Genomic DNA, 23,681 nt, shown 5'->3' on the forward strand with positions numbered 1-23,681 from the left:
GCAAGCAGTCACAACGTGGTTCGTGGTGTCCAGTGCACAGGGACAGGAGCTTGAGGACCTTGCAGTGGTCCCAGGGTGAGAAACCTGCCGGGCATTCACATCAAGGCCCCTTGCCTCCTAGTGGGTGAGCACAGAGCTGGGTTGGATGAAATGGCTCTCCTTCTTCTGTCACATGAAGGCCTTTTCCACCTGTATTCCAACAAATGGCAAAGGTGTGAGTTATTTCTCTAGGCTGTCGGCCCACAGTGCTCACAGCACTCTACTTCCAACCCTTCCCAGCGCAGCTCAAGGTTGTGAAAGCGTAATGGAGCCCAAAATATGTCTTGCTGCAAAGTATTCGTTGTGGTAAATGTCGACTATAGCAATAAGGCACTGAAGACTGTGCATTAGCAAGCTATTAGTGCATGCTGAGAGCGCTCTGTTTGCCTTCTAATGCACATTCTGCAATGGCCATTAAAGAGTATGACTCATTATTTTTACATTTATTTCACATTTTTAAAAATCCTTTTCAAAACACTTTTGCACAATTTCAGATGTTTTTTTTTTTCACAAGGAAAAAAGTTTGCTCCTTATGAATAAAATGCAAAGAGAATATGGTAGGCAGAGATAATCTTTAGTGCTTCTGAGTAAATCTGAAAGTGACTGGTTCTTTTTTACACCACTTTCTTTTTTTTTGCTTTTTTTCTTTTCGACTATGATGGACTGATATATCTCCTCCTAGAGTCTTCCTTCTGCCTTTGCATCCTCAGTTTATGACTGTGCAGCGATTTTATTTGATTAAAAATAGCACCTTGGCAGACACATGACATTAGGTTCTTCTGCTTTTCACACCAGAAAAATGCAAAATGTCCATCAAGTCATACATTGATCCTAGGAAGCAAACCTTCAAATGGGTAATCCATCATGTTTTTTCCTTGTGCCTTTCATTTCTACCTCTGTCCCATAATTGTCTTTGCCTATGTCCCATCCCTGCAAAATGTTGAATTTGCTGATCATCAAACAAACATCCCTACAAAATTGCTGTTTTGCCTTTTCCCTATTGCACATTGAATGCTACAGAGTGACAGATGTGCACAAAAGGTAGTGTTGATGTAGGCAGGCTGCAATTACAACTGCTGAGCCTGCTAAGAAAAACTAAGGTTATGATCAATTAGACAAGGTTTAATTCTGCCTAACTTTAAACACCTAACTGAAGTGCTTAAATTAGGACTATAATTGCTCTAGGCTGCCTTAGGAATCAAGTGAAGGTTAGATGCCTCCAAATGTGTTTGAGACAACCTGAGGGCTAAATCACCCTCTCCTTTCCTGACACGACTTTACATGACAATGCTTCTAATTTTGTCAGCTAAATGATATAGGTAATCTGGTTTGGGATTAAACTGGGTCTTGTTTTTCCCAGGGCTGCTTCACTATTTAATGGTTAAGTATCTATAGTGTGAATATATGTTCTTAAAGTATCAGCTGTCTCAAAAATACTGGAGTGTCAAAATAATGGTATATTTTACAGTTGATATCTGAGTAGCATGCTATGAGGTCCTTTGTGAAAATGCCCTGGAGAAAGGATGTTTAAAGAACAGATTGGAAAAAGTATAGAAACTTACAAGGTATTTGGCAGGGGAGCATGTAAAGATCACAATTTTTGCAAAACAATTGTGCATATGAGTGGGAGAAGGCAGTGCTGAAGTGCTGAAGCCATTTTTTTTTTTGAAATATAAGATAGCTTAAATATATATGGAATCAGACATTCCACTACTGAATAAAACTGACACTGAAAGAATATTCTATGTTATGTTACAGTGTCTGAAAACAGGCAAATGTCAGAAATTCCTCTTTTAAAGAGTCCTCACTCTTGTTCAATAACTTCAACTGTCAGAGCATGGAGCTGTATCAAAAAGGGTTTCACAGAATCAAAAGGTTTGTTCCTTAGCAACTCTGTCAACAAATTTAAATTACTGCATATCATGGCTGTTCCATAATCATTTGCATGCAAGATTTGTAAACACAAGTTTTCATTGTGCATCCTGTTGTCATGGCTGGTAGGGAGGCAAAAGGGGACAAATACTCAAGGGCAGGGGCAATACAGGTGCCAAAGCAAAAGATGAGGAAGTAAATAAAAGGTTCTGTGTAGGTCACTGGACCAAAATCTGGTCTTTTTCACTTTGCCCGTGAAGTAGAAATAGCAGAGGCAACAAAACCAGCCACAGCTGCAGTACTGCAGTAGTCCATAATGTTAAGTCACAAGACTGAATGTTCTTTTTTTGTGAGAAAAAAACATTGAGGATCATATTTGGACATTGTTTGCACAGTAATCCACAGGCCCAGCTGCACTGCCAACAGGCAGTGTATGTATTCTAGCTTTAAACAAACTTGTTTAGAGGTTTGCTATAGTAACAATATTGTAGTTGAGACAATATGAGGCTCAGTTGCTGGGCCTGGGATCACAGGAAGGTTTTTGCAAGCTGAATTCAAGGCTGCGCTGGTGCAACTGCTATGTTAGGTACTTCAAAGCTTTTCAGGTATGTGTAGATGGACTCCAGTCATGTGTACTTCAGGAAGGCTAGGCTGACATACTTTTGCCCTTTTTTTGCTAGCTCCATCAAAGACTGTGGTTAAGAAGTGATGAATACAGTCCATTTTAATTTTTATGTCATTTCAATTGCAGTTATTATTTGCTGAGTGCCTATAATGTGCACGGTACTGGAGGACACACTTTATTTAATATAATGCATTTTAAATCCATTTTATATAATGGGATAAGCATATATATGTCTATACACGCTCAGTATGATATAGTAGACTGAAAGGATATGCACACCTTACTTGTTTATATTTTCAGATTTAATGAATTCAGCTTATCCCACACATCTAATGGCTCATATACAAAATCTCTGCTCATTTCACATAATACCTGTTATAGGTTTAGTGTTATTTATTTGCATTACAGTAATCCCAGAGGCTCCTGCTTTACAAAGTGCTTTGAAAAACTGGGGTAAGAGACTGCCTTAAAGAATTTACAGTTTATAAAAACAAGAGGGAGGGAATGCAGGCACAAACGGGCAAAGTGACATACCCAAGTTCATAGTCCAGGCATAGAAATGTATGTTTTGGGCATCCCTCAGCAGTATTTCCAGCTCTTGGATGTAGGAGTGTAGGAGTTGGAGTGTGTGGACCTACAGAGCTTCCAGAAGATCCTATATGGCTCAGCCTAATCCATGCATTAGATCACATTAATTTTCCATTCTATCCTTGAACTGACTTTCTGTCTTCCTTGTTCTCCATTCCCCATGCATTAGAATTCAGAAAATATGTAGCTACTGCTTGTGAAATGGCTAATGGAAGCCTCATGGTAGCACCAAATAAACTGAATTCCAAAACTAAATGAAAAACACACCCAAAGCATGAAATAAAACCTGAGAGAGGCGGGTCTGAAATTCTCCAGAAGCATCAAATTCAGCTATACATTAATGCGCAAATTTATATTCCACATAAGTGTCACAAGTAAGGACCACCAGACTTTATAGCACAGGAAAAAATGACTGCCTCTTTTTAGCCTGTCCCTAAATGACCTCAGCTGGTAAGAACACTTTCTCCCTGCATCTTGTGAGATGAGAGGAGTGAATGTACAAATAAATAAATAAATAAATCTATGTAGTAGCATATAAATCTATGTGCTACTGATCAGGTAATAGGCTACAGAAAAACAGATATACAGAGTTATACAACAGATGGTAAAGTCCATCCTCAGGCTCTTGGAAGACACAACTAAAGAGTAAGATCTATTAACCAGAAAATGAGAGAGAGAGTGGTAGAAAGACAGAAAGAAAGAACAAATTTAATTCAAATACACTAGCCAAAAAGGGACAGACAATTCTTCTAAACACTTGCTAGAGCTTCTGTAAGATAGTTAATATTTAATGGAACTGAGTGGCAGTTCTTTGCAATTGTTTTTTAACGCTGATATCTAAATTTTGCTCAGGTCACAAGTGGAAATACTTTTAGTGCATCCTTGCCTAATCCCCATAGGCAACCACACAGTTTGGAAGAGCAGGTGGTCCCTTCGCACAGTATGACAGAATCAAGGAGCTGGGCCTGCCAGAGACTGACTCACACTGGAGGTCTAAGTGCCATCAGAGCTCAGCATCTGACAGGCTCAGACCAGAACCAGCAATAAGAACAGGTGTTAACAGGAGGATAAATACAGAACTCTACCAGAAGCTTTGCATAGTCTTACTGGGAGCTCTTGCTTATAGGTGTTATAGGTGTTAGATTTTCATTTTAAGGAGTACTTCAACATCTTCTGTTTTTCCAAACCTTGAATAAAATTATTTTAATGCCCAGTCACAGATAATACAACTGATCAGGATGAAAGTATATCAGATGTTGTGATGACTTCTATGCCATTTATTGTCCTTGAGATAATCTACTAAAAATCTCTTAAACTTGCTCTTGGTTTTATGGCTTAACATAAACAGGTTAGGGAAAAAAAATGTGATGGTTGATTGCTATCTAATTATTATGTAGGGAGTTTGTTAAGGGACTTAGGGAACATGGATGCTTATGACATAATTCCCATGACAGATGTGCCACTGTAAATCAAGAAAGGAATCACTGTCAAAGTGGTAGGATGAGCACACTGTCTATTGCAGCTCTGGATGTGCATATATGACTGTCTGCACTATTTCTCAGTAGTATCTGCAGAGTTTCAGGAAGGAATGGGTATCTCATCAACATACACAAACTTGTCTTGTTCCACCGGAGTTAGCAATGTTGATTGATTTTCTGATGGTGTTAATCGATTTTCTGATGATGAATATGAACGTCAGCATTACAATAGAGGGACACAAACAATTCCTGACCTTTTCAGTGTGACAAATAACATAACTTTCTTCATAGCTTTCTTTGGGATAATACTATCACAGTCTCTTTGTGAAGGAACTAACCTTTATCTGGGCTGATAGTCATAGATGCAAGTAATGCCTTTAAAAAAACATCTTCCAAATAGTGTTTCATTAATTGATTGGTTTCTAGAAATGGCGATTATTTTAATACCACTTCTTTCCATATTGACAGATTGTAACATTCAAATTTTGGTGCAAGACTTAAAACCTCAAAAAGGCGTGATTTGCCATGTTGTTGTATGGCCTACCAGCAAACACAACATTTTATCTACTCTTATTGAACATACTGATCTTGGCAATCTTCTGACTCTATGTTGGACTGGCATTTCTTTGACTTTATTAAGTATTCTGTGGTGATTTTACCCCGATGGGTATCTGAGCTCCATCACAACCACTCTCGCTCCCCTTCCTCAAAGAAAAAAGGGGGAAAAATATGATGGAAAGGGCTCAAGGGGTGAGATAAGGACAGGGAGATCACTCAACAATTATCATGACGGGCAAAACATACTCAGCATAGGGAGATTAACAAAATTTATTGCCTATCAGTATCAGACTAGAGCAGTGAGAACTAAAACCAAACTAAAAACACCTTCCCCCATCCACCTTCTTCTATGTCCACCCCCAAGTGGTGCAGGGGAACGGAGAATGGAGGCTGCGGTCAGCCCCTAACGCTTCATCTCCGCCGCTCCTTCACAGTCACTCTGCCCCTGCTCCACGTGGGGTCCCTCCCACAGAATTCTGTCCTCCCCCAACTGATCCTGCGTAGGCTTCCCACAGGCAGCAGCTCTTCAAGAAGTGCTCCCACATGGCTCCGTACCACAGGGTCCATCTGTTAGGAATAGAGTGTTCCTGCGGGGGCTCTCCATGGGCCGCAGCCTCCTCCAGGCCACATCCACCTGCTCCACCGGGGGCTCCTCCACGGGCTGCAGCGTGGAGATCTGCTCCGTGTGGGACCCATGGGCTGCAGGGGGACAGCCTGCTCCACCAGGGGCCTCCACAGGTTGCAGGGGAACTTCTGCTGCATGCCTGGAGCACCTCCTGCCCTTCTCCTGCACTGACCTTGGTGTCTGCAGGGCTGGTTCTCACTCTTCTCTGTCCCAGCTGCTGTTGCACAGCAGGTTTTTTCCCCGTTCTGAAATCTGCTCTCCCAGAGGCCCAACCAACGTCACTCATAACAATGTCACATATGCAGCGGGTCCCTTTTGGAGGTGGCTGGAGCTGGCTCTGATCTGACCTGGGGCAGCTGCTGGGCTCTGCTCACAGAGGCCACCCCTGCAGCCCCCTGCTACCAAAACCTTGCCACGTGAACCCAATACATTTCCTCATACTGCACACAGACAGGTTGAAAATGCCATAGTCACAATGCACTAAGCTACACTCCCATTTTCAGAAACACTGCGTTGCCCCCAAACTGATATTTATACTACTGTTAAAGCTCATTGTTTGTGTTGCTCTTTGTTCATTTCATAAACTTATGGATTCATATGCAAGCAGGGACCATTGTGATAATCCCACCTGGTCTCCTGTTTAATGCGCACTGTAGAGTTCCTTTAAAATATTCCAGTTTAAATTAGACAAAAAATCTTCAACAAACAAAGCCCATATGAATTAAAAATTGATAGCAATGAAAAAAAAAAAAGCTACCACCAACTTTTATGAGTTGTTCCAGTGGTTAGTTTCCTCAGTACTGAAAATTTGTATTCTGAATCTGATTTTTTTTCCCAGGATTTTATTAGTCCTTGGTTAATGGGCAGAAGAACCCTCATTATCAGAATTCTGTTCTTCATATAGGTTCTCACTGGCTGAGATCACAGTAGATGGAGCATTTTTAAATAGCTTTAGGTCCATAACTCTTTTATTACATTGTGTGCTTTACAGCACTCTTGTTGCTCCTTTCTAAACCTTTTTAATTCCCCTAAAATTCTTTTTGAGATGTACAAAGGATTTCAATATCAATAATAATGCTGCCAAGTAAGTGCAAGCAGAAGTCATTTAAGCTCTCCAACTGCTGCTTGAGAGCTTGTTTATACAAACAACAACCGTTGCCCTTTTGGTAAAGAGTGGCATTGAAAACTGATTCTCTTACTTTGATATCTAAACCTTTTTCCAGAGTTACTGCTTCAAAGGATTTTGCCGTCTTATGATATGACCCATAGTCTTTGTTTTGAAATACCCTGTTTGCAGCTGTATTTGTAACACCTCCTTGTTTGCATGAGGGCTTATTACATGTAATTCCACAGTGCTTTGCTTCTCTTTGGTACAGCTGCTTTCTGCAGCAGGCTTGTGTGTCTGTGATGGTGTCTACCTATGCAATCTGCTTACTGTCTCTCTACTAAGTTTCCTACAAAGTGTAAAACACTACGACCAGGTGGTAATTATCTCATTTACTTCAGGATTTTGTTCCTTCTTTGCATCACCCTTTTTCTTAAAAGCCTCTTTTCTTTGGTTGAAGAAACCTTTGCAGCCCCACTTCTAAGGAGGGCTTTGATCAACAGAACTAGGATGACTTCCCTTGTCACAGACAGCATATAAGTCACCCTTTCCTTCCAGAAATACAGCATGCATATGCCAGAATGAATTCAGAACTGTCTTTGTTTGTATCCTGTGAATCAAAACTCAGTCTGATAAACACATAATTTTTCCAAATGGGACAAGCGTTTTCTTTAAATCCAAACTGATCTCCTGTTTAGCTTTCAGTTGGGCATTGGACTCCACATAGTTCTTTGTCAAGACTCAAAAATCCCTTTTTTTTTTTTCCTTTTAATGAGGTTTCTTACTTTTTCACTGTACTCTTCTTTTCATCCTTACAAATAACAGAAAACCAGACTGCCTTTTTCTGTGGGTGCAGGCTATGATCAAAATGCTAAAAATCACTTTGGAACTGGAAATGTGGCTATGAATCACAAAGCTTCTGTTTCTGGTTCATTTTTTAGTTGTAGCATGCCAGTGTCACTCTGGAGTTGTAGTCCTCTTGTGAAGACCAGATGTGTGGATCCTGATGCCTCTTACACTTGAATCATCTGTATGTGCAATAGCGAGTGGCACAGAAACAGCTTCTCCTGTTCAATGGCTTATTATTTCAAGGTTTCTTGATTTCCCTGCTCAAGACACAGTAACACTGTGCCATCTGCAGTCCTCTGACAGTGTGCCAGTAACACTGCTGGCTGAAATAATTTCCAGCTTCACATCAAAAAGGAAATACAAACCCCACTTAGGCACTTTCTAATACGCAGCATTAGGACTATAACCAAACCCTGGAACTTAAACCATACTCCTGAACTTGTTATGCTGAACATGCTGAAGGTGCAGCTGCTGTGCTAAACTTAGAGCCTGTTTTACTAGTTGCCTCACATAAGATGCGCAGGAGTATTCCTGCTTCATGCCATCCGTTTCTACTGGGTGCTTGGAGTGAAATGCATCTCACTTAATGAACCCTGGGGACATCCACATCTGAAGCTCCCTACAGCCAATGGAGAAAAATTCCATTCGCTGTAGGTAGGCTGAACCCTTAACTGGCTTTTCTTACACCATTTTGCCACTTAAATTAGTTTTAGAGGAACTGAATACTGTCCATTTAATATTCCTTTATTTACTGTTACCTCAGTCCACAAACATCGACTTACCTTGATACTGTACTAAACTAAAGCACCAATGAGGGAGTTTTGGTGAAGTGAGGAGAGTGAGGGGATGAGAAATCATTATTTCCTTACCCCCAATTCTGTCATCCCTCTTCACAGGTCTGCTGCGAAGATTCAGGAGAAAATGTGATTGAAAATCATTACACTGAGTGTAATAAGCATCTCTTCAGGACCAAGTACAGCAGCAAGATAACAGAAATAATAATAAACTAATAAATGGCAATAAGAGATCTTTACTTTTATTGCTGTGATATAGTGACCTGTGAACTTCCAGCTGCTTCTCTGTCCTTGCCATCATACTTGCAATAGGCTTCCAGATTTCTTCCAGCAGAATGTTTCACACTACAGAGCACTTTCCATTTTCAAACACAATAAATCTATTCATTATTACTAAATAAATCAGCAAATTAAATATATCAGATGAATTACTAAGTTAGACAGATTCTCCTATGGCTATCTGCTTTGGTAGAGCTGACATAAACTCTGTATTGACTTTATTAATGAATCCACCTCCAGCCACAAATTTGTATGCAAACTGTCATGGGAACTCTGGCATTAGCCACATTTTCCTGTTCCTTGTACAGTTATGGTCTACAGCTGCTATCTACAATACCTGAAGGAAAATACTGCTTTGTGGAAGCATCTGCCACCCAGACACTGCAGTGCTTGAGCTGCAAGCCTCTGTTGTTTCCATGCAGCTCTCAATGAGCCTCTGTTTGCTGAAAATCAGTTGTAAATACAAGCTGTACAAAATAAATGCAACTGTGAAGTCTTGGTCAATGGCTTCATCAGGAAGCTATTTCACCCACATGGTTTGTTGCAGTTCAGTACTGGATGTTCCCTGGATTTTATGGCTCATGACCATAGGGATAGGGGAGGCAAGCCCTTTGCCCTCTTTGGTGGATCTCATCAGCTCTTCCGGCAGTGATCATCTTAGGTCTCACAGGCTTCAAGGCATGACAGTGCTTTTGCCTTCCCTCAAGCTGAAAAGATTTTTCTGCAGTTTAATACAAGCCTATAGATGAACAACAACAACAAAAAAAAGTGTAAAAAAAACCAACAAAACACGTGTACAAGGGGACCACTTTGAAGGTTAGTTAGTAACTTTGCTTCTGAGAAGGATTTACAGCTTCAACTGAGGTATCAACTGGATAGATTTCTCTCATAATTTTCCTGACTGTCTTGTTTGTTTGACTTTATCTGTCAAGATTATTTCTTACTTTATTTAGATATTTATTTTTTATTTTTTATTTTTTTTGGAACACTATCTGCATGGTGATCTAATGAAACCAATGTAATACATCTGTTTTCTTTATTTCATCTACATGTAATAATGACAAAAAATAGTAAAAATATGTTATATCCTCATTAAGTGAGAAAAATAAATGTGCATAAAACAGACTAGGAAAGCCTGGCACATTATCCTTACTTCTGTATCACTGATGAAGAGAAGCATATCCCTGTTGTTTATCTGAAGTCTTTTAAGCCTGTTATCTAGTGATAAAACACTGAGAGGTTTGTTTGTTATGAGAAGTATCAAGCATCTGATTCTGATAATATCTGGAAACACTAGTAATATCAGTTGTCCACCGTAGATGTTGAACACCGGCATTTAGCTGCCTCCCCCCCCCAACCTTTCCTAATAGATGCTGTTAGTGTAGGTTCTCATAGCCCTACATTTATAATATTCATCATAATTGACCCACTCTCTTAGCAACAGCAAAGGAAAAAATCCTCACAGTTACCTTAGCTGTCACTTAAATTTACACATTAAACACTGTGGAATCATGTTTTTTTCAGCCAGATGGTGTTACTGAAAGGAAAGAAACATGAGAATCTCTAATATTCAAGTGTCTGCTGCCCATTTTCTTAATGTTCCTGAATGAATGTTTGAGCTTATTATACTAATAGAGGCCTGCCAAGTCTTTGGATTTATTGCTCTAAATCAGTGGAGTCATTGTCATTATTAGACTAGTTGCTAGTCAATACTAAAAAGCATTCATTAGCTGCAAATGACAGAAATGGTACTACTCTATAGATTTTTTTATTGTTGTCCAGAATGCATGCTTCCTTTTGAAAGGAATAATGAGAGAAGAATTAAATGAGAAGTCAGTAAGGATTTTACCAATAAGGCGATCAGTGCGTAAGCAGTCACTATGCCATTGCAGAGTTTTATCTCATTTTCCCCATTTTTTGATATTTATGATGATTTAAAGGCAACAGGAGTATTAGTAGCATCTATGGGTAATTGGTGCATATGCTTTTAACAATAGCCTGCAGATCAAAATTTGGAATTAGTTGACATCAGTGAAAATACAATGACTATCTGCTTTTCTGTACTCCTTCTTTTGCTCATGGATGTTCTGTTTCATCTGGGGTCCAAGGTCTGTGAGATAGATGCTTTTTAGTTCTGATGTCCCCCAGGTGTAGGCATTTTCTCAATTGTGGATATTTTATCTGTTTTTACATGTTATGAATTTTGAAAGTTCTGAGACAGGCTTCTCAACGATGTTGAGATGTTCCACCTCCTGTAGCCATTCAATGGGAATTGGGCACCTTAATTCTTTAGGTTACTTTGAAAACCTCAGATGTGGTTCTTCCTAAGAGTCATAACAAAGAAGACAGACTTTCAAAGGAGCTGGCACCTAGTAGTTTCCTTTGTTTTCAGTGGGAGATGCAAAGTAGTAAGCCTGTATGAAAACCTTTCCACTCATTTCAGCTTCTAACAGTGAGCTGAGTTTTTCAGAAATGCTGGCCAACTATTACATAAAGATGATGTCTTAGGATGACAGGTACTTTGACAGTGCACAACAGTTAAGTAAAAATTGCTGAATTTGTGTAATATTTGGAGGTAACTGCATTCAAACTGCTTTTCAGCATTTAAAGAGATGTTCCATTTTTCCACTCAGCAGCCTGATCGCTCTCGCCTTCTTTTTAGACTTGTATCAGAACTATAAAATGTTCAGCTGAATGTTTCTTACAGCACAACATTAACATGATGACGAAAGAACCAAAATAATCAGAGTCCTGGAACATTATTTTCTTTTTAAACAGTATGATTATCCAAGAGAAGAACCTGCTTAAATTGGGTCTTCAAAGAGAAATGTATTGCCACCTCCAAAAAACAAAAGAAAAAAAAAAAAGATATATAGAAAACAAACAAACAAACAAACAAAAACAAAAGGGATCTAAGCTTATTAGTGAAACATTATGTTTTAAAGATCTAGACAATTTCCAGGGATCTTATAATTAGCAAAAGACACATTTGGAATGCATTGTATTTTCTGACTGTTAAAACTGTCATAATTCTATTAGCAACTTTAAAAAGAAAAGCATTAGGTAAAATATCTCCTCCCTGGAAATTTTCTTCCTTTCTCTTAATTAGTGCAGCATTAAGTCCTCTTTTGATAAAAGGCTCTGCCTTGCTATTTTATGACTGACAAGCAAGGGTATTGTCCTGAAAATCTCTTCTTGCACAGATACTTAATCATAAGTACTTGAGCTATAGGATTTTTCTCCCCATAGCTTGGAGACTAATCCATTGAGTGTCTCGTTATGTGAGCAGATTTTACTTACGCAGACAATGCTATTGACTTCACTGAGTACAGGTCTGCAGACCAATCCTTAAAACAAAGCTTGGTTAAAAAATGCAGTCATTTTTAAATATGAATATATGTTCAGCTTAGAATAACTGATTCTAACTGCATAAAGCAAAAGAGAAAAGATGAAGGAAAAAAAAATGCCTAGAAGTCTTATTCAGCAAAAGCTCCTTTTTAAATAATTAAAGCAGATTGTGCCCAATGTATAAATTTCTCTCTAAGACCCTTTTTTTCCATGGAGAGTTGAAGTTTTGTTGAATCTTCTATTTCTAACTCTTAAGTCAATTTGTAGGAGGTGGTGTGTAAAAGCACTTTTAGTAGGGAAAAGCAGCAATCTCAATGCATCAAAGTTAGGTGGTAGCGGGGTTATCACTCCGTGAAAATCACATAAACATTCCACATATGAAATATTATTCATCAGGGCAAAACCCTCCAAGGGTTTCAAAGATGACAATGGTGTCATGAAACCTTTTTTTGAAACAGGAAAAATGTATTCCACTGCTAAGATTGATTCGGTAGCCATGTAGCAGGCAGTGTGACAAGGCAGGGAATGAACATAATTGAGAAGAGAATTAGCAAACCTTAAATATCTGCTGCTGCAATATCATTACCCATAAACTTGCCCTTTTTCCGCCCTCTTTTCCCCAAAGACTGACATCCCATAACTGCAGTGAAAAAGAATGCATTCTTTCGAACAGCTAAATCAACAAGGTCTCACATGAGTAGTGTTGAGTGGTGTGGTTGACTGATTTCATGAAAAACTAATCAAGTATTCATCATTGAGATCAAACACTTCCCAAGTAATTATTATCAAAACCAATCTGATAAGACCTGAAGAAGTGGCACTGCTGATCTAATCAGAAGTAGAACAGAAATAGTTCTCTCAGCTTTTGTAATGTTCAGGTATGAAAGCACAAAAATGTAATTGTATTTTATAATTACGGAAAAGAAAGCTGTCACACTGTAATCAATTATTTCAAATCAATCATAATAATTTTAGTTCCACTGGTTATTTATAAGAACACACATTTACAAAATGACTTTTTCATATATGGGTAATTAATACATAGAACAGAAATGGCTTAGAAACAAAAGGTATAGTTTAAAGCAGTTTTGGTTTAAAAGGAAAGGATTTTGTGACTACAGTGATTAACAGTCTGTATTTGTAATTTATTATTTTTTTTTCTCAGATCATGGTGATTTCTTTTTTAATATAAATGCAGAACAGTGTTTTTAAAAGCAAGATTGTATTTGCAATCTCAGTAATCTTCTATTTTGCTTTATTATTATTTATTAGAATGTTTCATGATAATTTAGGAATTTTAGAATACTTAGAACATTTTATACAAATGTAAAAATGCCAAAATAGAAATTGCTATGTCCCAGGCAATTCCCACGAATTTAAGTGTGGTCATGATTTTCAGGCAAGAGCCAAAATGCATTTGAAATGGCACAGTACATCATACTGCCATTACTCTGGTTGATTTTGACAATATAGTGTTTCAAATAGAATGTACTTGGGAAAAAAAAAAAAAGCAAAACAACAACAACAACAACAAAACATCCTAATAGGCCATTTTCCTTGAATCCTTATGTCACTCACGTAAATCTTAATTGGTCCTAATTTTAATGGCTTTATTACTTTTAGTCTTAATGTTATTTGATTTCTCAGAAAATATTTTTCCTTGTAGATGACTGCGTCATATCTGAGTGATAGCAATGTTCAGAAGAATAGCCTTTCTTCAGATTCTCATTTCTTGGGTAAGAAGCTTAAAAAGCTGAATGTTAGATGAATTTTAGACAATATTATGCTAAAGTATGAAGTATTGTGGGCATGTGAATCTGAATGTGGTTTTTGGAAATTATTTGATGGGTAGAATGCCATCATTTAAAAATGACTTGCTAATATGCAAATAAATTTAAAATAAAACTATGAATGGAAATGAACCACACATCTTAAATCTGAGTAAATCCTTTTAATGGGCTTTCTGGTGGCTTTTTCACACTGCATAGCAAAAGTCATGTGAATAAAACAATTTACAGATGAACTAATAAAAATGAATCAGGATGGAAGAATCTGGTCCAGCTTAAAAGTTAGTTTTTCCTGTCTGGGAACTACATTATTTCTATACCAATCTCAAAATTATAGTAACAATAATTGTTTTCTAGGCAGACTGGATAGTGAAGAAATGATATGCATTCAGTAGTCAAAAGTTCCTGTTATTTATATTGTCCTCAAAGAGTAGTTTGGGGAATCTCTTGAAAACCCAGTCCTAAATATATGTGCAATTTTATATATTTTTAATTTTGTTTTTGTTTTTGTTTTAAGACCATAAAATGAAGGGAAGGACATTTTATATCAACACTGAAAATTATGTCCTTTGTAAAAGTGAAGTACTGTATGGCTCTGCCAAAAACGTCTACAAAGATTTTTTCACCCTAGAAAAGGGCATCCTGAAGTCATATTGTTTCTGCTGTCTTCCACTGATGACATCAGTAAATCATCCCCTTAAAAGATAAATCTTACTCATCTTACAGTTGACATGAAGGTTTTACACCCAGAAAATGTTCCAAATACAGGCTGCCCATAGAGCTGGTGCAACTCTTAGAGTCTGATCCCATTGAAAACACATTCTAGTTTCAGAACCTCGTCAAATGGAACTGCTACTCTCTACAGTAGCGTACAAAACATAAGGAAAGTAGATCTTTAGATAACAAACCAATTAAAATGCTATATAGTTGTTTTAAGAAGCCATAATGATTTTTACTCTTTAGACTACCAGCTTCCTTGACAGCATATATACGATATATGCTCTGTTGAAACTGATTTTTGGCTGCAGACTTAAGCATCCCATTACCTCTAAGAGCAAGAGCTGCGTACATATCTTGAAGACAATTTCTGCTCTAAATACACTGGTTAATATTTGCCTTCGAAATCATAAAATACAGGTGTAATGATAAAATGTTTTAAAAAATGAATAAAGAGCACTAGGCCTGAATAAACCAAACTTCATTCATAACTGGTAGCTCTTTATTTGAAGACAATTGATAAGGTTATTTGATGCAGCCTTCCAGTACTTGAAGAGAGCATATAAACAGGAAGGGGAATGCCTGTTTATATGCGTTGATAATGATAGGACAAGGGGGGAATGGTTTTAAACTAAGACAGGGGAGGTTTAGGTTAGAAATTAGGAGAAAGTATTTCACTCAAAGGGTGGTGAGGCACTGGAACAGGTTGCCCAGAGAGGTTGTGGATGCCCCATCCCTGGTGGCATTGAAGGCCAGGCTGGATGCAGCTCTGGGCAGCCTGCTCTAGTGGTTGGCAACCCTGCCCAGAGCAGGGGGGTTGAAACTAAGTGATCTTTAAGGTCCTTTTCAACCCAGGCCATTCTATGATTCTATGATTCTGTGAGCAAAACTTTGACTGGTTGTAAGATAACACAAAGTGACCCAATATTAACTTGTTAAAATTGCTGATTGTGTCCGTAACTGCATGTTGAACAGCTGTGTCTAAGACTTTTGACTTTTGCCATTAATATAAGAAAGTGCAATTTTTAATGTTTTTTCTTTTCTCTCTCTCTTTTTTTTTTTTTCCCTAGGCCCATGTTTTATACACGTCATGTTTCCCAGTAAGTTCTTTCTTCCCTCAGTGTGGCAATTCTGTTGCTGTATTATGTATATTCCTTTTCTGCAAGCAAGGTATGTTGTATGAATACAAATCTATATAAATACATAGTGTACACACTGTGGTGACCTTGAGCTGTGATTCTCTAACACGTAGACTTGATTATGTCAGGCTTTACTTCCATTAAGGCTGTATTCAGCAGAAGATTGCTGCACATACACAATTTCAGTAATATAAAGCAGCTCCGCTGCTCCATCCCAGCTTACTCGTTGAGGTGTTAGAATGTCCCATGTCTTCACTGACCACTTTTTTAGAAAGTTCAGAACCTCTGAGTATCTAACATGATCTATGTTGCTGGGAATTTGGATTGTTAAACCTACAACCTTCAGATGTTTAAAACATGAAAGAACGCTCACTCAACATGTTATGTTGCTGAATCATCCTGGAAGGGATGGGTTAGAGCTGTGGTGACACCATGTAGCTCATGTATCGCTTGTATCATCACGTAGCTCAAGTATCGCTTCAGCTTAGCTCAAAGGTTATTGGAAAAGTCTTTATTTAGTGCCCATTCAGATGGCCAATGCGAATTTAATCATTCCCTTACCATTATGCATTGTTAAGGGGTTGACTTCAATTTTAGCAACAGAAAGATCATGAAAGATCATGATACTTGAATTCTCTCTCTAATCCTTAGAAAGCCCCACCCTAGCTTTTAGCCTGAGTCCTTACTTTCTCTAATGACTATAAAAGTAGTCATAATGCTTTTAGTCAAGCTCAAAGTGAAAAAGCCATACCTGTACTGCTCAACAAAATCATTTTAAACAATATTCATGACAGGGAGTCTCTAGAGGCAGAAACAGAAAGGAGACCTCATGTAGTCATAAAAAAAAAAAAAAAAAAAAAAGCTGTATATGTTTGTGGTCCTCTGGCATTTTTAGGTGCACATTCAAGATGATTACACCAGATTTACCAATACCACCTTCCTGTCCTGCCACAATGAAAGCAACCGTAAGTTTTTGACATTCAGGCAAGATAGAGAAATCCTCTCCATGTGTGACCAAAAGTGTCTCTAATCTCTTCTAACCTGAAGTGATTAGAGGGGGCACTTGGACTGAGCAGCATATTGTGTATTGCATTATGAGTAAGGACTGCAGACATAGGAAGTCCACAAATTGAGCAGGACACATGGTGTGTTGCATGAGTCATGTACTTTGATTGGTTCTCTTCTGCCTCTGTTTAAAAACTTTTGTCTGCAGGAAGGAGATCAGACCATTATTTGCTTTATCTGAGCAAAGACATTTTACTAAACACACAGAAATTTTTGGGTAATCTCCCAGAACCTGTTCAAAGCTGTGGAGAGTAATGGCAAAACTCCTATGGTTTTCAACAGAAGTAGTGCTAGACTTGGAAAAAAACAAACAAAACAAACAAACAAAAAACCATGTGGCCCTTCTGGCTGCTTCACATCAAATTCCTATCAATTTTGTGTAATGTTGTCAGCCACCGCAGGAGAACTAGATGAGGTCTGGCAGAAAAGTCTCTGCAGTAAGTTCCTTCTGCCAAGCACCGCCACTGTGAAACTCAACAAGTTACATCACTTGGCTCTCTGCAAATTCCTGTCTACTCCTCCTCTGCCGAGGACAGAGTAGCTATTCTTGTCTCCCACTTTTGCTTGCTATGTTTGCTTAATAGCCATTCTTTAGAGAATAATAATAATAATAATAATAATAATAATAATATAGCTTTATATTCATGTGCTCAGATCAAAGTTAGATACAGTAGTTTCTAGAGAGTCTGGAGGTAGGTGTCTGAACTAAAAAACTTTCCAGACTACATTGATTCCATCTAGTGCCACTGGAGACACCTGAAGGATTTCTAGATGCCCTGTTGGTCTGACAGCTATCGGATAAGACCTATAAGAGATCTTTACCTTTCTTGAATAGCAGCTGTAGATCAGCTGACTATGATGGAGTGAAAACCTGGCTTGCACACTGAGAACTACATGCAGATGTCCACATTTATATGCTTGAATCTGGACCTCAGCAATTTGGGATTGATATTGCTCTGTGGAAGATCTGCCAGTTTGATGCAGAAGTCTTGGACACCATCATACCATATCAAAAGCCATACAATAACTAAGTGTGGGAAACTGAATGTGTTGTTTTTTTTTATTCCCTGGACTTGAAATGTCAATCTTGGTTGGCAGGTTCATTCCCCCAAGTGCTCTAACACTTGTTAGACAAGATTCATTGTCTTTTTTTTTTTGCTGTATGCTTAGACCATTGATGCAGCCCTATATGCACAATGGAAATATTGTCCAATCACTCTCTAAGGAAGACTACAGTGTCTATTAGAGTAATTCTCTCTTTTAAATTGGATTTTTACTGTAAAATGTTTGCAGAGTGAAATGTCTTTAGGACATATACTAGTATAAGTCAGGATAAATGACTGACTGGTTTAATATAGTTCTTATCAACAAGTGAACACAAAAACACTGGCAAAAGATTAATTTTCCTTACAGATTAAATGATTATTACTTGAACTATATTAACTTAAAAAATCAGTAAAAGTATTTCCATTCCTGGTGGAAGTCTGTGGATAAAATAAAATGTTATCTTTTTGTCTTGGGCTCTCTAGCATTTGAGAACAAGTATCTGTATGAAGGCCCCAGAATATCTGGACACAAAGAGAAGAACACACATGTAGACTCCTTGCCCTTACTCATAAATGTTAAAGTGCTTCAGTTCAATATTGTTAATAAGTTACAGGTTTTACTGAACTGTGATATGGGGCTTCTGCCTTCTATCATTATCCTAAATGTTGCTTTTGACCTGCAATTTAAAAAAAAATCTAGTTATGATAGAATACATGCAATTTCTTTACATAGCTTCCCAAGCACTCCTTTTCATTACAGGCAGGGCACATTACTGAGAACACATAAGAATGAGCTTGGTCTATGGGGAAGAACTACAAGAAAAGGTAAGGCAAACAATGCAAGAAAGATTTCAGAAGGTGAGCATGTCAGATTGCAAGAATTAAGCTTTGGGATAGGTAAGAAAGGAGCTAGAAGAAAATCATAAAAGAGGTAAAAAAGCAAAAGAACAGAAATATAACAGCACTCCCTAAAGGAGGCAAATATGGGGAAAAATGTTTTGGAGGAAATGTAAAGAGAAACACTGAAGAGACAAGACTGCAAAGGACAGAGAAGATGCAGAGGGGATAAAAAAAATCCTCTGAGGGGAATGTCAGTAGATAGAAGGAGGAAGAAGAAAAATGCATTTATATGAAACACTGCTCATTATTTGAGTAGAGATGGTTATTGCATTTCACACACAAAAACTTTTTTTTTCAGCATTTTAGGCCTGATTTTTAGTTTTGTTTCCTCAAAACATGAGATGTGAATGAAAGCTGTGTTTAAATGACATAGGCATTTGTTTCAACTCACGTCATCTGGCATTATAAATATATCTGACTGACTTAAAATTTAGTTTCCAAAACTGATTGCCACTTTAATTTTATGATAAAACTAAATAAATGTTTGAACATGACAGTTAAAACCCCCAAAAAAGCATCAGTAAGAAGTAACATAGAAAGTTTAATTGAAATAGGTTTACTAGGTGTTCAGTTAGATGGAAACAACTTTGACTTTTTGTTAGGGTTAATGCTTTTTTCTTTTCTCTCTCTCTCTCTCTCTCTCTTTTTTTTTCTTTTTTTTTTTTTGAGACTCTTTTCTTTCCAAAATGTATGTGTTATATAGCCTACCTAGTATTCCCTTGCCAGCTCACAGAAATAGTGGCCTTAAATGGCTACCATCCCATGTTTTCTATTACATTAGAGACAAAACTGCTGTTCACCTTCATTCATGGAAGGGAGGAAATATCTACAAAGCGGAAGGAGCTCCTGTCTAATGGACTATCAATTTCCTCTAATATAGATTGGATAGATGGATAATGAATGGATAAATAATCAGACTTGGAACCATCACATGACTCCAGGAGCTGAATTCTTAACTTCTGCACCCTTATCAGACCACAGCTTGGGTAACCTAACACTAGTTTTGGTTTCAAGAGGATAGCACAAAAACTTTTTTTTTTTTTTCAGGTATCACTCAGATGATGCTTCGGTAACCCACTTTTTTCTTAAACAAAAATATACAAACCTTGAGGACTTTAAGATTGCATGGATGTAGAAGAGCAATATGTATAAAAAACTATTTCCAGTTCCTTTCTTTAAGATAACAGACAGTGATTAAATGTATTAATAAGAAGGCATAACATCTGTGTGGGGGACAAGGGGAGAAATGTCAAATTACCAGAAGAAATCTAGATTACTCAATATGTGAAGAAGAGTTTTCTTAGCATGAGTATTTTGTTGCCCAGCATTTCAGGGCATTGTCCAAATTTCCGGCCACTATTTTGGTTCATGGGTCCCCAGAAGTAAGGCATGTCAGGAGAAAAGAGCCTGGGCTCCAAATGCACTGTCTGCTTTGCAGCTTCCAAAGGACTCTGAGTGTCCTGTCATTATAACCTGCAGGTAAGAAACGAATAATACTAAATGGATTAAATACCTTAGTTGTATGGTCAATTTTAACATGCCCTAGCCTGGCATTTAAATGTCTAAGATTAACCATTACAATCCGGAACTTATAAGACCATCCAGCTGTCTAGCTGCCACAGGTTTAAGTATGTTTCTCTAAGATGATCAGTGTTGTAAGAAGATGGCTGCAGAGTCAGAGATGATCCTACACCAAGCAACAAAAAGACAGTGAACACACAAAAGCAAAGACATTGCAAATACTGATGCAACTGTATGTGGGTGGACAGACATATATAGCATCTCCCACGGAGCAGCAACCCCAATGCTGAATTGTTAATGGCTGTCTTCTACTGCACGGAGATGAGCATGGCACTCCCCTCTAATTGGTTTTTATACATATTTTTATCCCAGGGCAAGGCTTAGTAAATATTCTTAACATTTTGTATGTATTCTTAAGAGCATTCTTAACAGCAAAATGAAGCCCCAAACTCACTTCTTGGTGGAACAGAAATCAGTTGAGAATCTGCTCCTAGTGAAAGCCTGGTGCAATTAATGTGAGTTAATTCACTTTAATTGTGAATCATTTTGAGAGGCTGCTCATTGACGACTTTCATGCCGGGAAGTCTAAATGACTCTGTCCTACTTTCCTCAGAGGGAGAGAGTCATTCGTGTAGGTCTTTCTGCAGCTTGAATCCCAGCCTCCACAAAACAAGATGTGCTAAGTAAGGCAGCAGCATTTAGGAGCCTAATGAATGTGCAAACACAAGTATGAAGACACACTTGTAAGCTGGCACTGGTAAGGAAGAGTACATTATTCAATGTATCCTCTTTGAAAAAAAAAATCAATAAAATTCATATACAGTATGCTCATTGTAAAACGACATGTGCTGCATTTAATACTCACTGACGTGACACTTAACAAACAGTCTTGAACTGAGCTCTATTTGCATTTGATTTCTGTCACAGCTTGACAAAAAAGTCTGTTGCTTTCATCTGCTTTTTCTTTTTAACATTTCTAGCCAAAGATGCATAGGTGTACCTTGCAGGCAGAATAAAAAGCAAAGTGCCCTCTAAAGGGGTCTCAAACCCTTTTCCCTACATGTTTATAATGTACCCCAATGTTCAATCACTTTCCCAACCCAGCAGAGATAACAAAGAATGATTGTAAGAACTATTGAATATTTTGTGAATTTTCATAAAATATACATGGATAAAAGGGCAGGAAATACAGAATTGTCCCAGTTTTGAATAAGGGAACAGTCTTTTAGTAGAAGCCCTTGCCCATATGTGATTGCAGTGGGGGCAAGAAAGGATCATACAACCAGAACAGAAGAAAATCAAAAAGCCCCACAGAGCCAGCTGATATCAGGAGATTTGAGATAATCTGGACACAAGCCATGTCCAGTCCCACACATCTCAGACATCAAAATAGTAAGTTTTCCCATACAGGGATGCCTTTTACAGATCTGTAGTACGGACTACAATAAATTGGTTGAGGGGTTGCACTTCCAATAGAAACTAACATGCCTGCAGAAATAAGATCAAAGGTTTGACCCTTAGGTTTTGCTAATTTTTTAGGCTTTTTAAAACGCTGTTACCATAATTCTAGTGACTGAGAAAAATGTGAAATCCTTAATACCATCTGCTTTCGTTTCTCTTATGTCAATGTGTAGTCACAATAGCAACTTAATTGCATGAAAACTATATGAGCTAGCAATGACTAGTTCGAATGCTGGCAAGGTTTTGTACGACCAGTTCCTTTTGTTTGAGACTGCTATTGCTGGTGCAGAGCTTTGATTCCTGCTGGTTTAAAACACCTCCTGGGTGTTCTTCTGCGTGCTGGTTTGTCAGAGCTCAGACAAAACTATCCAGCAATTGCCAGGATTTAAAACTGGGTCAAAAATGTTGCTTACGTTCCAAAAGTGAGTTTGAAGTGCCTCAATGCAAAAAATATCCAAAAGACTGTGCCTAACTTATCTACACAGGTAAACTGATAGATCCAATTTACATAAGAACCTCAATTTCTCCTGTTTAGCTCCCAAACATATCAACACATCAATTGAAATACATGTCCTGATCCTTTTGCCCTGTTTTGCAGCGTAGGAGCCCTGCCACTTCCTACAGATGTAAACCCTTAAGGTGATCTCAGAGGACTCAGAACATGTACTGATCACACTTAATTCAGCTCCAAGCACACTTCAAGAATAATTTAATTGAAAGCTCAGCCAAAAGACAAGTGAGCGGTAGCAGCCATGCCCTCCCCATGACAGCTCAGCTACTAGGGCAGTTATCGAGGAAGGAAAGCCCTGACACTGAGCTATTCCTCTTTTTAATAGGATTTGCATTCATAGGTGCTAATGGCCAGAAAACCACTCACATCAGGCTAACAGAACTCACAGGAAACTGTGCCCTCTGCTTCTCTGGACTGCAGCATCAGGACTGCTCAAGCCTGCAGTCTCTCTAGTTAGATGGGCATCATTTCGTCTTCCTCTTCCAAATGTCTTTCCTTGAGATTTGGAAATTTCAGATAAATGACTGACTGCATCACAGAGTTAGAAGGCGAATCTCAAGTCACAAGATGCACCAGGGGAGCTTTAAATTGGACACTAGCATGATTTTATTTCATGGAGAGCATGGTCAAGCACTGGAACAGACTGCCCAGGGAAGCAGTGGAGTCACCATCCCTGGATGTATTTCTGAGACATACGGATGTGGTACTAAGGAACATGGTTTAGCGATGGGACTTGATAGGTCAGGTTGATGGTTGGACTCAATGATCTTGAAGGCCTTTTCCAACATAGATGATTCTGTGATTCTAAGAGAGAAATGGATTTCCAGAATAATTGGGAGGGGACATATCAGAGAAAGGAAAGCTGTGTGGGAACTGCCAACTTCTCTGTTAGCTTTCTCAACAAGCTTCAGTTTTTAAAAAAAAATGGAGAAGAATAAGGAGAGAATAATTGTTTAGGTCTACTGATAATATATGCTGAGTGTGTCCATTGGATTTAGATATCTGGCTCCCTACTTGGGTCATAATTGATAGGAACTGTTTTCACTTTTTAATTCAATTTGAATATTTTATTTATTTTGAATTTGGCTGAACATGTGAACATTTGTTTGAACATGGTGGCTGTCAGTGGATAAAGAGTCTCCAAGAAGACAGGGAAAATGATCAGTAAAAAAGTAAGGAATCTGAAAGTTTAGGTGGCAGTGGGATTTTTGGGCTGCAATTTTGACCTCAAGTTTTTCTTTGAGTGAGGTCTTGCTAATCTGAGACATTTAGTTACCTTAAAACACCAGTCCTCCCCAGCCACTTGACTACAGTCTCTTAAATTGTATGTAGCTGGTAGTTCTTAGGCCTAGCTCCTAGTTTTGACAGTGGAAA

The 23,681-nt window shown here is 38.2% G+C and overlaps 1 long non-coding RNA gene across 1 annotated transcript; it reads left to right on the forward strand.

Moving 5' to 3' along the window:
- Positions 1-13,825: 13,825 nt before the first annotated feature.
- LOC310892865 lies at positions 13,826-20,036 on the forward strand. The gene is made up of 3 exons (XR_014578530.1): positions 13,826-13,896; positions 15,735-15,834; positions 18,675-20,036. It is a non-coding gene; the product is annotated as an uncharacterized lncRNA (long non-coding RNA).
- The last annotated feature ends 3,645 nt before the right edge of the window (positions 20,037-23,681 follow it).

The sequence above is a fragment of the Anser anser genome (genome assembly GCF_964211835.1).
Source record: "Anser anser genome assembly, chromosome: 1".
NCBI lineage: Eukaryota > Metazoa > Chordata > Aves > Anseriformes > Anatidae > Anser > Anser anser.